Genomic DNA, 16,880 nt, shown 5'->3' with positions numbered 1-16,880 from the left:
AAGAGAGCTATTGATTGAATAGGGACTCGTTCCCTCGGAGTTTGCCCACAGGTATTTTTTAAACACCTATTGAAAAAGTCCACAGGAGTCAATTCTTCTTTCTGACATCTTGAAATAATGTTTGAGAAATGAGCCTTTGGCTCAAGTCTCAAGGTCTGACTTGAAATCAATTGTGGGGAACCTAGGGAAGCCCAGGTAAAGACAAAGCAGGGGGGGAAGTGACATTAGAGGATTGAGAAAGGGCAGAAGTCTATCCTTATTAATTAGGTTTCCTACTGAATACAAACTCTACATCAAAGTTCAGAGGGCATGAAGACAGCTTCATAGACCATCATCTAAGACTCATTTAGGCGTTAATAATTGACAGAGAAATAAATGTGTTTCTCTGAATCACAGGAGGTAACCAAAACGGTTTGTAGGGCTGCTTATATATAAACTAGAAGTACAGTTATTTTTTAGTGGAGGGACTGACAAAAGGTTACACTTTTGTGTAAACTTTCTATCTTTCCAAGTAGAGAATATTTAAAAGTATTTAACATCTACCATCGTGATTATTGATTGATTGATTGATTGATTGCTTTCTCATATGTTCCTTGACCAGAGGGCTCCAGCAGAGTGAGTGACCACTTGCTCAAGCCTGCGACCTTGAACTCAAGCCAGCGACCTTGGGCTTCAAGCCAGCGACCCTAGGGCTCAAGCTAGTGAGCCCGCGCTAAAAGCCAGCAAACTCAGGATTTCAAACCTGGGTCTTAAGCATTCAGGCTGACGCTCTATCTACTGTGCTACTACTGCCTGGTCAGGCACCATGATCATTTAAGAAAAAAAAAAAAAAAGCAAAAGGACACTTTAATTCCAGCACTAGACTAGCAGTTAGAATCCACTGAGACGGACTTTGGCAGGTTTGCTCAGTGGTAGAGCATCGGCCCAGCATGTGGTCAGGTTCAATTCTCAGCCAGGGCACACAGAAGAATCCCCCATCTGCTTCTCAAATCCTTCCCCTCTCACTTCTCTCTTTCTATCTCTCCCTCTCTCTCTCCTCCACTCCTGCAGCCAGGGCTCTATTGGAGCCAGTTGGCCCTGGGCGCTGAGAATAGCTCCATGGCCTCAGACTCAGGCGCTAAAAAATGGCTCTGGTTGCAACAGAGCAAGGGCCCCAGATGGGCAGAGCATCGCTCCCTAGGGGGCTTGCTGGTGGATCCAGGTGGAGGCACATGTGGGAGTCTGTCTCTGCCTCTTCTCCTCTCACTAAAAAAAAAAAAAAAAAAAAAAAAAAAAAAAAAAAAAAAATGATCCACTGAGCCTGACCTGTGGTGGTGCAGTGAATAAAGCATCAAGCTGGAATGCTGAAGTTGCCGGTTCGAAACCCTGGGCTTGCCTGGTCAAGGCACGTATGGGAGTTGATGCTTCCTGCTCCTCCCCCACCTCTTTCTCTTTCTCTCTCTCTCTCTCTCTCTCTCTCTCTCTCTTCTCTCTAAAATGAATAAATAAAATCTTTTTAAAAAATGGATCCACTGAGACAGAGATGGCCTAGCCCATCTCAACTGCTTTGATCTCAGGACCCTTTCCACTCCTCAGAATTATTGAGAACCCCTTTAGGTTTTATGTGGATTATATAGATTGGTATCTATAGTATCAGAAATTAAAACTTAAAATAATGTTTAAACCCAAGAATGTATAAACATACATTCAGAGTAATGACATAACCACATGTCATGGAGCCTCAGGAAGATTCCACAGTACACTGGTGACAGTGTTGTTAATCCAAATTCGGAGGGACCCAAAACATGAAAGACAGAAATAAGGTCCGTAGTTTACACACCAAAGCTTTATTGTTTAGCTTGGCCAAGCGGCGGCAGCTCCGACAGAAAACTGAGGGAGAGCGCGCCAGCCCTTTGTTCTACTTAGTTTTTATAGTTTTATAAGTGGGAAGTACAGAAGCAAAAATTGTAATTAGGAGCCCCTTACCACTATTGGTTATAGTCATATGTCCTTTAACATGATAGGACCACGTTCAATTTGCAAGCTATGCATTATTTTGGGGAAAACAAAGTTTACAAGCCAACACAATGGTAGAAAGATGTCTCTTTACATATTAAAGGCATTCCTATATTATCTAGTGTTTATCTGCTATCTCTCTGTCCAGACTCTCACACACACATTTACATAGGAGAGGTAGTTTTGGTGGGGACAAATGCCCACAAATGACTCATTGCTATAAGAAAAGGTTTATTTTGGCTTTTCTCTTCCTGCACCTGGCTAGCCATTCACCCCTTTCCCCACAGGTGTGGTGGAATGTCTGGGAATCCATGTTTTCCTCCCCTTGCATTTACAATACAATGCCAAGGGCCATCCTAGTTATGCCAATCACACAGTACAGAGACTATTCTCACAATTTCTTTGCACACCTTAATCCAAATTAATAAAATGTTCTCCAAGCCTCCTAAAATATTAATATTAATTCTGTAGCCTTTGGTACTTTACAACACCTGCGGGTGAAATGGCTCAGTGGCTCCTCAGTGTGACAGTGGAAAGGAAAAGAATGCCTTTAGTGTCATCATGAAAATAGATTTGACTTTGAGGACTGCGTAAAAGGATGTTGGGAACCCTGATGCTCCCTGATAATTCTCTGAGAATGACTGATCCAGTCCATGCTTTCATTTCACTGAAGAGGACACTGAAACCCAAAATCCAAGGTGACAAGTGGAAAAGTGTCAGAATGCACAGCGCACACCCAAGCACACAAGTCGCACTTAAACATTTAATACCGTGTAGTTAGGGAGAGCGTGCTCTGAAACCTGCCCCACCCAGGCCGGAGGGCAAGTTCTACCGCTCAACTCAGACCTTTCTATGGGGAGAACAGAATAGAGTGTGAAATGGATAAACTGACCTTTAGAATAATCTGTATACTTCGCATGACCTCACTGGGAAGGCAATATTTCTTGATGGTCAATTATAATAACAAAGCTGACTAGACTGGTGTTGCAAAGTTCATCAAGCTAAGGGAGAATCCCTCCATAGTCAAGGCCTTCTACTGGAATGCCAAGTTCTCTGATCCCGAGCGCTAGTGCCAGCTATGCAAAACAAAGGCATAATTTGAAAAGGGGGGTCTTAATTTGTAGTTTGTTGGTTTCTGAGTTTTAGCCATACCTTGAAGGGAAGACTGTAGTGCCATCTGAATTACATAAAAGAAACAGTTCCTCAGCGATGCCAATAATAGATCTTGTATATCCTATTTGAATGCATGGTGAGGAAAAAGTCTCTCTTAAAGTTAATGTCATTTGTGTGGTTTTATTTGTATGTCTAATGGATAGAAGAAACATGTGGACTTAGAACATTATTGCTTGGATTAAGCTACTTTTGTTTATACTGTCTAAAAAAAAAGGTGTTTTTGAGGCTTAATATTCTCTGAAAAATTTACTCTCTCAAATTAATTATGCCACATTTCCTTAACCGGTCTTTGCTCAGTACTCGAACATTTCTTCTTGTTAAGGGAAATATCATCTATTTTCTTGAGCTTTTTATGCTAAATAAATAAAAACAGGTGAAGTATTTGACTAAGACTGTAGCCAATATATAGTATAGGGGCAAGGAAGTTAATCCCAGAAGTCTGATTTAAATCCAGGTTTTCCATTTATTAGCTATGTGAGTTTGGCAAATGAAAAGCTTCTTTCTTCCATAGAATGAGAACACCATTACCTGTCTCTCAAAGCTCTATCTCAAAGGGGTGTAGCCTACTGCTTATGATCCCCACAAAACCCAGAATGATCTATGCCCATTAGCTGGCCCTGCTGTTACAGAGACTTAGGCCAAGGGGCCTCCCATCACACTGAACTCAGCAAAATGCTCTTCCCTTAAGTGGAGACAAGGCTGTGAATGTAAAGCTCTTAGTTCAGCTTTTGGACATAATAACAGCTCAGTAAATATCAGCTGTTCTTATTTTGATTATTAAGTAAACTATATTTCCAGTAAGTAGGGGATACTTTACTGGGATAGTCTCAAATCTGTTTCAGTAGAAGTCAACAGTATCTCAAGAGCTGAGATATCTTAACTCCGTTGACCTATGCTACCAGAGGTATCCTTGTGGCCTTTCTTCCCATTATACTAATTAAGAAATGGTTTATGTAGCACCTATTTGCACAATTGGAAAATAACACTTTGAAATAGTTGTTGCTTTCTGAAGCATGCACTAGTTGAGAGTTAACATCGTAAGCCTGGTATCCTCAGGTCCTACCAGGTGGTAACTTTGCTTTGACGGCCACCCTGGCAACCCTGAGCTAGCAATGCAGCTCCTGGAAGGTACTTGACTATATTATTTTCATGTATTTTAATACATAGTTTGTAAAATGGATGGTCATTTGAAAAATTTTTTCAGAACAATTTCACTGTTTGGATCTTTCCAGTGTTCAGACTCTTGGGTCAAAGAGCTATCCTACACACACAAGCAGTTAATGTATATAAGAGCATCCTCGTGCTAGAAACAAAGGTATTTTGAAACATGTTTGCTGAATCAAAAGAAAAATTCCTTATCACATGCCTTTTATTCTCACAGCAATTATCATTGTGCATTTTATTAAAATCAACTGTTGGAAAATTATCTGAAAAAATCTGGAATATTATATCAGGCAGCAAGAGCCACGATGACCAGACTTTTTGATTGCCTTCTCAATTCTACTGAACATGCACAGAATTATAATTTGCAAGGGCACAAATCAAGTAATCAGGAAAGGAAGTTTACAAATGCGAACTTGCCATGCAAACGTATCATGAAATCCTGAATTGGCAGAAATAATTCTGGGATGCATGTAGGAAAATGTGATGCTTGCATTTCTAGGCAGATAAGACTGAAATTCAATGAATTGTTTGTAAAGTTCTACTAAAACTTTTGGCCCTAGATTCTGCATCAAATTACATAAATATTAATTTGGAAAACTGATAAGTACAGCTGCATATTGAGTTTGCCAAGTCATCATAGAATTAGGGTTCATAAAAAGAGAAGTAGTGGCTATGTTTAAAAAAATTAAAAGAACAAGCCCCCCCCTTCTCTTTGTTTTCATATTTAACTATTAAATAAACAACTCCCCCTGAGAGGACCCTGAAGACAAACCTGAAGCTTACCTGCCTTAGGACTTGATGTTTCATGAACCTATAAATTTCCTTTATTGTTTATACCTGCCTGGTTAGGTTTTTCTATTGCTCGAAACTGAAGTGTTGTAACTTGTAGGACGCATTTTCTTAGTTCCTCTTCTCATTGTGTAGTGGATACTGGCAGTCCCCTATGATGCATCAATAATTTCTTCTTCCCTCCTCAAGGAAAAGAAGGTTTTACTGAGGTGTCCGTCTCTTCTCCACAAAGCCATGTGCTTCAAGGAAAGCAAATTCCACAGCTAACTCTGAGGACGAACTATTTCCTAGCTATAGTCTTGGCTTTACATTTTCTGTGGATCAGCTTTTCTCATGGTGGCTCAATGATTATCAACAATTTGGGAGTTCTGACTTCTTGTCTACATTAAGAGAGAGCAAGTATTTTAAATTTGGTGTCCCAAATGAGTCCTGAGATTCACGTTGGTTTAGATCATATGCCTACCAAATAGCCAACCACTTTGTTCAGGTAGATGAAATGTGTTGACTGACTTAAACCACGCACATAGCTCACCTGGGGGTCAAAATCTACATGCTGTTAGGAATTGGTAAATAGGGAAAAGATGCTGAGTAGGTAGGCTTTCCAGATTTAGCAGATAAAAATGCCAGGCACTCAGCTAAATTTCACTTTCAGATAAACAACAAATAATTTTTTTTAGTATTAGTATGTTTTTTAAAAAAACATGCGAATGTTATTCATCTGAAAATTTAATTTTAGATCAAATTTAGCAGGGTGTCTGGCTACCATGGTAATAGAATGTGTCCATTCACATTCACATTCCATAATTATATGTCAGGAGTTTTATTTGAATCAATGCTAACATATTAACATCATTGCAAAAATAAATATCATTATCCCTAAATTACATGTGATAAAAAATATTAGTCTCAGAAAGGGTAACTAGTTCTGGGTCACCGAGCTATTAAGTCACTAATCTGGGTACAAAGTAACTAATCTGGGTGCAAAGTCACAGAGCTGATTAATTTCAAGACTCTCATGTCTCTCTTCTTTTTAGAAAGGATTAATGTGAGAAGGACACACCTCCATCCCTTCTCAACCTTCTCCAAACTCCTTTCCTTTGATTCTGAAAGTTTCCTTTAACTTTAATTCTGATCCCATTTTAAATATGGCTCCAGGGCTCAAGAGAAAAAGTCTGCAGAATGGAGAAGGCAAGACATACCCAAGGCTAGCCTACTGGAAGGCCCCGGACACTTGAGTTTTCCTTGAAAATTATTATTTTCCTCTTTAAATGTACACATGCTTCCTAAGAAGTCCCCAGTTGGTGATAGTTCAAAGTTCACACACCTTTATATATCTTTAGTGTAATTGATTTCAAACACTTCAAAATGCTGTGTGCCTCTTCTGAAAAATTTACAACAACATTCTCTTTCTCAGTAAATAGTTAATTTAGGAAGGTCTTAAGGTCTAATTTAAACCCACCATGCTGCACAGCAAGGCCCTTGAGCCATTCTTAAGTGCACAGAAAACAACAACTGACCATCACGAACAAGCCCCTCAATCAAGCCCCCAGTCAGTATTCTCTTGTGGTCATTGCGTATGAACAGTTCAGTTTTCTGCTCCTCTCCACATCAAGTTCCCAAACCCATAATCATACCATTAAACAACAACAACACTAGTTTTGAGGATTTTTCAAGTTATAGCTCCACACGAGGGAATTACAAAAGGTCTCCAACAACCTGTGTGTGCGTTTCAGACAGCTGTGTCCCAGCTCACTCGCCGTGTGCCTGTAAGCTCCCATCCCTACCTAGTGATGACAGGAGGGAGGCGACAATGACCAGTTGGTGGCCATGGGCTTGATGCGGAGTGGAGTTATGGTTAAGTGGACTTCAGTAAGTAGCAGATTCATTATTCCAGCTGCAAAGGGCGGTCCCTAGTTTCCAGGGGCTGTTAGCAAAGCAGCTGGACCGAAGTGTTAGTTCCTCAGACCACTCAGGGCTACTCTCCTCACAGGGTGCCTCCTTCTCACTAAATCTTTACTCTCACATCATTGTGAGGTTGGTCATGGGGAGAGTACACTCCAGACCCGTGGCTGCCAATGCCTGGAGGGAGCAGTAAAGATGGGAAAAGCTAGCTGTGAAAAGATGCCAGTGCAGGAGGTCTCAGCAGCTTAGAGTGGTGGGCTCCAGTGGCAAAGGCACCTTGCTACGGCTGGTTGACTTCCGTCTTAGTCTGAATTTTCAAAATGGAGATAACCCATATATGTATTCCCTCCCACCCCTGTGTCCCTATTCATGTATTAATGCTAGTAGCATCTTTCACAAAAGCACATACAATACTTTTTACTTTGCTGATTAGTACTATATTTCCTCTGTATAAGATGCACCCTTTTTTGAAATATTTGGGGTCTAAAAATTGGGTGCGTCTTATACAGTGGTTGTAAATTTTTTTACTTCTATTTCTTGCTTTTTCCGTGGATGAGGAGTTGTATGAATTTTATGATAAATAAAACTTGAGTTCGGCCCTGGCCGGTTGGCTCAGCGGTAGAGCGTCGGCCTAGCGTGCGGAGGACCCAGGTTCGATTCCCGGCCAGGGCACACAGGAGAAGCGCCCATTTGCTTCTCCACCCCTCCGCCGCGCTTTCCTCTCTGTCTCTCTCTTCCCCTCCCGCAGCCAAGGCTCCATTGGAGCAAAGATGGCCCGGGCGCTGGGGATGGCTCTGTGGCCTCTGCCTCAGGCACTAGAGTGGCTCTGGTCGCAACATGGCGACGCCCAGGATGGGCAGAGCATCGCCCCCTGGTGGGCAGAGCGTCCCCCATGGTGGGCGTGCCGGGTGGCGCATGCGGGAGTCTGTCTGTCTCTCCCTGTTTCCAGCTTCAGAAAAATGAAAAAAAAAAAATTAAAAAAAAACAAAAACAAAAAAAAACGAGTTTAGTAACTTTATGTATTACTTTTTTTTTTCAAATTTTGGGCCCCAAAATTAAGGTGTGTCTTATACATGAGAGTGCCTCATACATGGGGAAATACAGTACTTATTTTGTAGATCACTGTGACCCTCAGATCTCTTCCTGCCCAGTTGGCACAGAATGGCTCCTCCTTCTCCCTTCTCCCACCCCTTTCTCAGTCTTCTTTATTGATTCCGTTCTTGTCAAATTGTGACTTAACTTTCATTCCTGTCTTGTTCACACATATCCTCATCTTCTGTCTCACAGTTTAACAAGGTTGCTTTGCTATTTTCAATTTGGTTCCTTACAGCATCATAGTGGCCTCATTTAGGCCATCAATACATTTAACAGTATTTTCCTATTAGATTGTATGTGTCACTGGTTAAAAAGTTAAATTGTCTCAAGCCCAAGCCAGACCTCCATGGAATTCTAGTACACACATGTTCCCTAGCTGGCTGCCCTTGAATAGTATTAGAACTCAGAAATATTAGGTTGCTGGTTATATGTAGTGTATTCAGGGAATATTTATATCTCAAGTTGCTTTTTCTGTACTATATTAACCTCTAGGGTCACTTTTTCTGCCATAAGCATGATAAATACAACAAACTATGTAAATATTAACTCGATCAAAATAGGAATCTCAGTGTTCTGCAAAAAGATAACACATCGAGTACTCCAAATATATCTCAACCCTGATATCTGTAGACAATCTTAATTTTGGAAACTTTTCTAAATAATCGGTACAATATTTGTCATGTATTATATTGTACATTTGTGTTAACATCTTTAAAAGTACACAGTGAAGGAGAAAGTTACACTCTGAGAAAGAAACCTATGTTAATAATGGCTTCTAATATTTTGTTATGCCCCCATTTTTTTCATTATAAATTAGCAAACACTTTGCCTTAACTGTGAGGAGACTCACAGGTGCTCTGGAAGACCCCTAGCAGGGACATCTCTCCGTAGGGGGCTTGCTACGCCACTCATGGCGTGGCCTGCCTGGCTCCTGACTCCAGTGATTACCCTAATACAGAGTACCGTTCTGGGTTCTGGACTGTTTGCTTCTCTACCTTTTAGCTTCACCTGACAACAATGAGCCCCCTACTTCTTCTGTGATTTGCCTCCCAGTTTTTCTGCTAGCTCTCATCTCTTTTCTCTGCATCATTCAGCAGCTGTGTGATTTTGTTGGAGTGCCTGCTGCTTTCCAAACAGTGGTCAAGGCGTCGGGACTTCAATAAGAGCAGTGCAGAATACCTGCTTCCACAGGGCTCATGTACAGTGGTGGGGTCGACAGGACAGACACTAACAGCTATAAAATACGTCAGGCACTAGTAAGGAAGAGAGTGATGGTAGATGTGTGAGGGACTGGTGCTGTCAATCAGCCGCACCAACCAATTATCTATCCTTGACCTTCTGCTTGTCCTCTGTGCTCCAATACTTTAAAAATTCATTTGCTCCACAGTTTCTCCCTAAGGCTGATTTCTAAATTTATGCCTATCTCTATTCCTTTCTATTTCTTTTTTTAATTATTGTTAATTTTTAAGACTTCATTAATTCATTTTAGAGAGGAGAGAGAGAGAGAGAGAGAGAGAGAGAGAGAGAGAGAAGGGGGGGAGGAGCAGGAAGCATCAACTCCCATACGTGCCTTGACCAGGCAAGCCCAGAGTTTTAAACAGGCGACCTCAGCATTTCAGGTCGATGCTTTATCCACTGTGCCACCACAGGTCAGGCCCTTTCTATTTCTTGTTTTGTCATTACTTTCAGGGGTGATTTCTTTCTTCTGGTTGGTTTTATCTAAATTAGACCTTTTTATAGTTTCCACATAGGAAATTCCAGTGGATTCTGAGACCACTATTTCAAGGAAGTTATTGCGTCTGTATTTTTGTGTATTTGGACATTGAACAGGCTTGAATATCCAAGGAAATTTACTGCAAGTTTAACTTTTCATTCAGGCATTTTCCATTGTATAGACTCAGAGCAGTCACCAAATATCGTCAAGGCTATCAGCCATGTTACCTTAATTCTTCTTCATAACTCAAATAGTCAGAGAAGGAATTTCCCATAGTACTTCTCAATAAGTTTATTAATCCCCAACCAGGCAAATTCGAGGAATAAATACCATGTAGCATTGAAGCTGTTACAAATTTCAGCTTTCCGTTTTCAGCCTTTACAGTCAACCCGAGTACAGACATTTGGGCACATCCTGCTGCTCTCCTTTGCTATGCGGAATCGCTTCCAGATCTGGAAGTGTTTGGCCTCTGGGAATGACTCCGATGGAATGGACAAAATTGTTGTGAGTCAAAGGTGAAGCCATTTTGTTTCCATTTAAGGATGGAAACCATAAAGTAATTTATTTCTTTATTTATTGGGTATAAGTGTGGAAATTCTCACTTCTGCTTTGCCTCAGCACTTTCGCATTTACAGGATGGCTTAGCTACAATTACCGGATCTATTTTGGTCTTGCCATATGGCCCTAACAGAGTGTGCAGAACATAGCCTTTGAATGTAGTCCTACAAACCAAGGCCAGAACACTGAACTCAGCAGAATCCTAAAACATTTTTCTTCCTATGTGATAATTTCAAAATATCAATTGAGAGAAAAACAAATGTCAGCTGTGAAATGAATACCCGTTATGGAGGCCAGGGATTTTGCTGTTTAATTTCAATTAGAGGTAATGGGAATCATGAGGATTCCTGCTGTACTTCTCCTTAGCATAGGTGTTATTTTTACAATTAAAGCACTATGCATGTCTCTATAGGGTTTTTATTTAATTGGCAAACATGGTATGACATATGTCAAATTTCATCAATTCTTAGGCCTTTGCATAAAAAATTGCTTTGAATTTGCTGATGTTTAACATCTACATCTCAAGTCTCCCATTCCAGACACCGTTGCAAATTGCCTTACTGGCGCTGGTTTGTAGTCTTACAAATAGATCTATGGATGATACCCATTCAGCAACAGCATAGGAACAGTAAGGACAATTTCAATTTTTTTTAATTTCCTTTTTATTTTTTCTGATGCCAAAAGTTACATGCATCCAAATCTTGTCAGAATAAAAGCTATAACTGTATTTGAACACATCTGGAAGTAGAATTCATTCAAACATTATTTTTTCTTATTATTAACATTTCTACTTGCATGTCATCCCTGACTGTTGACTGAAATGCCAGTCGTCTAAACTTTGGTTACCTTAAGGAGAAGAGAAGGTTGGTGGATAAAATAGCACCTCCATAATCCTTTTACAGAACATCAACAGTCCAGAGGTTTGTGTTTGCAAATGTACACTGGGCCCTGCACTTCCTTGAGCCCACAAGGGGGCGCTAGTTTAACACCTTCCTGGAGACAGCGCTTGGTTGGGACAAGCTTGCCAATGAGTGTATTAAAGTCAAAGCTACAAAAAGAACTCCCACCATTTTTAAGTTACCACAGGAATAAACTAGACAGAAATCTTCTACAATGTCTGAACATTCACCTCTGCTAGCGAGAAGGAATAGAGTTCACAAGGAAGGTGGGGTCTCTGACACTCAGTGCTTCAGTCTCACCGTCTTATCTCTAGCCTTTCCTTTTGACTGAAGGGAGCAGAGGCTGTTTCCTTTTTTAAGGGCTAACCTCTTTCTTGTCCCATTTCCAGAGGGACTATGGTTCCTTTGCCCCTGTATCTGACATTCCCATTTATCCTCATCTTTAAAAAAAATCTATTTTGAACACGAAGCCCCATCTAACAACTACCTTAGTCTTTTCTTACCACTGCCAGACCTCTTACAGAGTAGTAATTTGTTCAATTAATATATTGTAACCTAGGAAAGATTAAAGTAGTGGTGTTGGGCAGATAAAATATATTATGCTCACTTTGTTAAAGATGGTGCTGCCCACGTGGAAGCCCGTAGTCGCCCAGGTGATTGCTTGGAATGGGTGTGATTATGTTAAGATGTATTGGGGGAGGGCTTTTGCGCCAAAAGGTTTTAAAAGGAAGAGAGATGACGTTGTTCCAGGAGAAGAGTGATGACATTCTAGGAGAGGCCCATGCTGTAAGAGAGCAGAGAAAGGCTACGTGGAGGAGGCCAGGGGAAGCAGCCAAGATGGAGGAATGCTGAAGAAGCCAGTTTGTGCAGTTTGTGCAGAGAGAAGGAGATGGGGAACAGAGGTGAATGAGACTGGTGAGCTAGAAACCTTTGATTCTAGAAAACTTGGATAAGTCAGTAGCTTTGGGAGCACTGAATGAGTGGATTTTGGAGCCCAGTGTGTGTTTTTACTTGCCCGCCGGGTGCAAGCTAGGATTAAAGATGATGGCCCACCAGTTTTTCGCTCTGTTGTTTCATTACTGACTGTCTGAATCTAATGTGAACCTGCAATGAGCCAGGCGGCTGTGATGGTGGCCATGGCTACTGGCTTTACAAGTGGCTAGATGGGGTAACACTTTTGCTAAAACAGCTCAGTCTAAAAACAGTAGCTTCCTTTAACAGTCACTCTGTTTGCCATCATCTGCTTCTAGAAAGTTTCTTTTTCTTTCCTTTTTATGTTTTTGGTATTCTTTCTACTTCTGTGAAGGCTTCCCTAGTTTTTACTCTTATAATCTTTTTCCTTTTAGCCACATCAGCCCAAAACCTTGATTTTGTTTTCTGTTTACTTTTATTCTACTCACTTTTTAAAAATGTACATGCAGTAAAATTAAATCTTTTTAACATATAGATCTATGGGGTTAGGCATCCAGTTGAGGCATACAGTTAGTTGTATAACAACTACCACAATCAGCATACAGAAATGTTTCATCACCTCCCCAGATCTTTTCTTGCTGCTCCTTTGTAATCAACCCCTTCTCCGACCCAGCCCCTGGCAAACACTGACTGATCTATTTTCTGTGCCTAAAAGTTTGCCTTTTCCAGACTCTCATTAAATAAAATCATGCAGTAGGTAGCTTTTGAGCCTGGCTTCTTTCACTTTGCCTACCATAGTCACGTCATCTGCATTGCTTCATCTATCCAAAATTTTTTACTTTTCTACTGCTGAGTAGTATTCCATTGTATGGATGAACCATTGCTTATCCCTTTACCAGTTGAAGGGTGTTTGGAGTTGTTCCAGTAGTTTGTGTGTGTGATTATAAGGACATCATAAACATTTTTGTACAAGGGTTTTGTATATACATAAGTTTTTAGTTTTCTTACGTATGGTATAGCTAAATCATGTGGTAATTATATGTTTATAAGAAACTTTCAAACTCTTCTCCAAAACAGCTGTACCACTTTGCATTCCCGCCAGCCAGGTAGGAAGGAATGTCCCAGTTCTGCTTCATCACTCAGTGTTGTCAGTCTCTGTCATTTTAATCATTCTGATACGTTTGAACAGTATCTCACAGGGATTTAAATCTGCATTCCTCTAATGACTAATGATGTTAAGTATCTTTTCATGTGCTTATGAGCCAACCTATTATCTTTTTTTGTGAAATGTCAGTTCACAGCTTTTAAGATTAGGTTGTTTATTTTTTTATTCTTGAGTTTTGAAATTTTCTTTAAATATTCTGAATAAAATCCTTTGTTGAATATGTGATTGGCAAATATTTTCTCCCAGTCTGTGGCTTTTATTTTTATTCTCTTAAGGGAATTGTTGGGCAAAATGTTTGTAACAGGTTTGCTTGCTTATATTTTGCCTAATTGTCGCATTGGCAGGGGCAGCAAGCACCCTGTGTATAGTCTGTGGAAGGCTGTGGGTGTTTGCCCTCAGGCAGGCAGACTACAAATTGCAGATTGCCTTCCTGCTTTGGAAGGGTGCGTTTGCTATTGTTTGCTGGAGAAGGCTTTTTTTCCCCAGCTGTTTTGCTCAACAGTCTAGAGAGGGAAAGAGAGAGAGAGCAGAGAAAGAGAGTACAGAGAAAGAAGGAGCTGAGGGCCTTGGGGGCCCCCGGGATTTCCACCTGGCCTATTTGGCTGGGGAGTGCTGAGGCTGGTGGGGTCCTGAGATGGGAGAAAGGGAAGCAGTCATCCCCGCCTGTTTGCTCTTCCGCCGTTAAGAGACTTTAATAAACGGAGTGGCCCACCATTTTCTGGCTCCGCAGTTCCTTTACTGTCTGCTCGTTCCAATGAGACCCTGCATCTGCATGGCCACGGCAGTAGCCACTGGCCTTACAGGAATCTTTTACAAAAGTTTTTAGTTTTGATAAAACCTGATTTATAATTTTTTTATGTTGTGTTTTTGGTGGCATAGCTAAGAAATCTTTGCCAAACCAAGAAAACAAACATTTTCTCCTATGTTTCTACTTAGAAGTTTTAATTTTATCATTTTGGACTTTATGTATTTAAGTCCATAATCTATTTTTAATTAACTTGTGTGTGCATGCAAGGTATGCATTAAAGATCATATTTTTTACCTATGAAGATTCAATTGTTTCAGCACCATTTGTGGAAAGACTATATATTTTTTACATTGAATTGTCTTTGTCCCTTTGGCAAAAGTCCATTTGCCAACATTGACTATTTAAGTATACAGTATATCTATTTCTGGGGGGAGGGCGTTTCCTGTAGGATTGATCTATGTGTCTTTTTGCAAATACCACTCTCTTAATTACTGCAGTGTTATAGTAATTTTTGAAATCAGGTAGCTCTCTAACTATCTTTTTATTTTTCAAAATTATTCTGGCTATTTTAGTACCTTCAGGGTGGAACCCCCCCCCCTTTAATTGGATTGCCAATATTTACAAAAATCCTACTAGGCCATTGACTGGGAATACATTGATTCTGTTGAGATCTTCACAATACTGAATCTTCCAATAAATGAAGATGATATCTCTCTCCACTGGTTTTGGTCTTTGATTTCTTTCATCCGTGTTTTGTGGTTGTCAGAACGTGTATCCTGCACATATATATTATATACCCCCCTACTTTTTGAAAGTTTGCCTTACTTCACTTTTATGAAAGAGCTACATTAGTACTTGTTTTTACTAACAACCCAAAAAAATCCAAAGATGATTTTTGCTTCTCCCCACCAAAAAAAGAAAAAAAGAAAGAAAGAAAGGAAAAAAAGGATGAAAAGCAAAAATAGTGTTTAGCATTTGTTCTGCAGTGAGCAGATCCAGAGGAAACACACCCCCAGCAGAGAGAGTGGCACTACTTTTACTAAATGTTAGTGTTATTTTAGGTTTTACTTGTTATTTGGTGTGATTTGGTAGGTTATTTATTTTGGGGGCCTGGGTATACTTGATTTTTTTTTCCATATGAATTAATGATAATTGCTTCTTTGCTTGACACTGTTTCAGCTTATGGAAGATTTCATGGGAACACTCTACTTTTGGATGGTGGAGAAAACCTGTATTTTGTTCGATATTTTTTTTTTCCCCTCAAAATATTTTATGCTCCTTGGTGCTCTTGTAAGTGACACTGCTTTCTGGGTTTGTGTTTAAGGCTCATTTCTTCAATCTATGTATTCATTTCACTGCACTTTCTGTGATGCCTTCCCCCTCCAATTCTCACCCGCGTTACTCTCAGTCTGTCGCGGGCTGCGTGTCTGCAGTGCGTGTCCTCGGCATGTTCACAGCCAGCTCTCTCAAACAGCAGCTCTCCTCTTGTTACTCCAGTGAGAGATCTCTGTATACAGCTTCTGCAGAGCAGTATTCAAGAGAGGCTTTACAAACATTTCCCCCACTTTGTGATAGAAAATTATGAGTGATTTGGATTTATCTGCTCATTAAATATCTTTTTTGAGTTCAGGAAGTTAGGATGTAATGGGAAGGTGCAAAACAGCAATAGTGATTTAATTGCTAAAGGATAACAATAAGAGCGAAAATGAGAGTCTGGAAAAATGCTATGTGTTTTTCCAAGTAGCTCTGAGGAAGACCAGCCCCCATTTCCAAATAAAAATAGAAGCTACATGACATTGAACTTGGTTGGAGTCTGCTCCTGGCTATGTGCTCAGGACTTGACATGCTTTGTCTCATTCATGTCCAGGAGAGCCTCTGAGGATGTGGCAGGTCTGCTATTACCTCCATTTTACTAATGACTGAACTAAGACTTAGAAAACTTAAGTAATCAGCTTAAGGACACTCAACTAGTAAGTGGCAGAGTTGGAACTTGATTCATAGCCTGACTCCAGAGCAGTGGTGGGATTCAGACAGTTCGCACTGATTCGGCAGAACCGATACCTATTATAATTTTTTGTTGAGTTCGGTGGACTGGTTGTTAAAATGATACTTGCAATCAGGGTTCTCTCTAAGGTGGGCACCTGGGCAGCTGCCCAATGTGCAAGTCACAGATTTACATCCCTTACTCTTTGTTAACATTCATCTGTGCAACAGTGTATTCTAAGCACCCTAAGCACTCGTAGAAATATTCATTCTGTCCATAGGTGAAAAAAATTTGACAGAACTGTGCTTATAATATGTATTTATTCATTTTATAAAACTTGTTATACCTTTGATGAAATACTACATTTTAATTCCCTCACATCTGTTACTTCAGTAGGTAATGAGGACGCCAATCAAGCAGCAATATGGAAATACTTTATATAACAGTTTTATTGTTTTTTTTCAGGTATTATTTAATATTTTTCATTAACATTTTAAAACTCTTCCTTATAACATAATCTAGTATTTTAGTAATATTTTATTTATTTATTTTTAGATTTTATTTATTCATTTTCAGAGAGAGGAGAGAGAGAGAGAGAGAGAGAGAAAGAAGGGGGAGGAGCAGGAAGCATCAACTCCCATATGTGCCTTGACCAGGCAAGCCCAGGCTTTTGAACCGGCAACCTTCAGCATTTCAGGTCAACACTTTATCCACTGTACCACCATAGGTCAGGCTAACATCTTTTATTGTTCTTATATAAGTATTAAATGCACGAAATAATA

Source organism: Saccopteryx bilineata, chromosome 3, assembly GCF_036850765.1.
Source record: "Saccopteryx bilineata isolate mSacBil1 chromosome 3, mSacBil1_pri_phased_curated, whole genome shotgun sequence".
Lineage (NCBI taxonomy): Eukaryota > Metazoa > Chordata > Mammalia > Chiroptera > Emballonuridae > Saccopteryx > Saccopteryx bilineata.
The sequence above is the reverse complement of the archived record's forward strand: the minus strand, read 5'-3'. Positions refer to the sequence as shown.